This window comes from Seriola lalandi, unplaced genomic scaffold (assembly GCF_002814215.2).
Source record: "Seriola lalandi dorsalis isolate HSWRI2012SDOR001 ecotype SW California unplaced genomic scaffold, Sedor1 jcf7180001987168, whole genome shotgun sequence".
NCBI classification, from domain to species: domain Eukaryota; kingdom Metazoa; phylum Chordata; class Actinopteri; order Carangiformes; family Carangidae; genus Seriola; species Seriola lalandi.
In genome coordinates, this window is record NW_019457834.1 from 1 (window position 1) to 671 (window position 671).

Genomic DNA, 671 nt, shown 5'->3' on the forward strand with positions numbered 1-671 from the left:
GTCCAGATGTTAACAGCTGTGTGTGTCTCAGGGTAATAAGAAGGGTCCTCTGGGTCGCTGGGACTTCGACACTCAGGAGGAATACTCCGACTACATGAACAACAAGGAGGCGCTGCCCAAGTACGTGCTGTGTCCCTGAGCTGTGACTGACAGGTGCTCTCTTCCTGCCGCTCTGTGCTGATGAAGTTTGTCCCTGCAGGGCCGCCTTCCAGTACGGCATCAAGATGTCTGAGGGCAGGAAGACCCGCCGCTTCAAAGAGACCAATGAGAAGGCCGAACTAGACCGGCAGTGGAAGAAGATCAGCGCGGTGAGACAGAGACCGGACTAGACTGGACCGAACCAGACCAGAACAGACTGGAACAGACCAGACTAGACCAGACTAGACTAGACCAGACTAGACTGCACACTGATGACTGATGATGTCATTACACTGTCACTTTAAATGTGCTGATGATGACATCACTAACTGTTGTTTCTGTGTCAGATCATTGAGAAGAGGAAGAAGATGGAGGCTGACGGGTGAGTGCTACATCATCACCTGCTCAGCCAATCCCAAGAGAGCAGGAAGTGCTTCTATTTACATGTCCAGATACATAATCATGACACAGAGCAGTCAGTAAGCAGACAATAAACAGTAAACACAGTAAACAGACAATAAACAGTCAGTAAA

At 49.5% G+C, this 671-nt stretch overlaps 1 long non-coding RNA gene across 1 annotated transcript; it reads left to right on the forward strand.

Moving 5' to 3' along the window:
- Positions 1-6: 6 nt before the first annotated feature.
- Positions 7-633, forward strand: LOC111660133 (uncharacterized). The gene is made up of 3 exons (XR_002761139.2): positions 7-120; positions 200-308; positions 486-633. It is a non-coding gene; the product is annotated as an uncharacterized LOC111660133 (long non-coding RNA).
- The last annotated feature ends 38 nt before the right edge of the window (positions 634-671 follow it).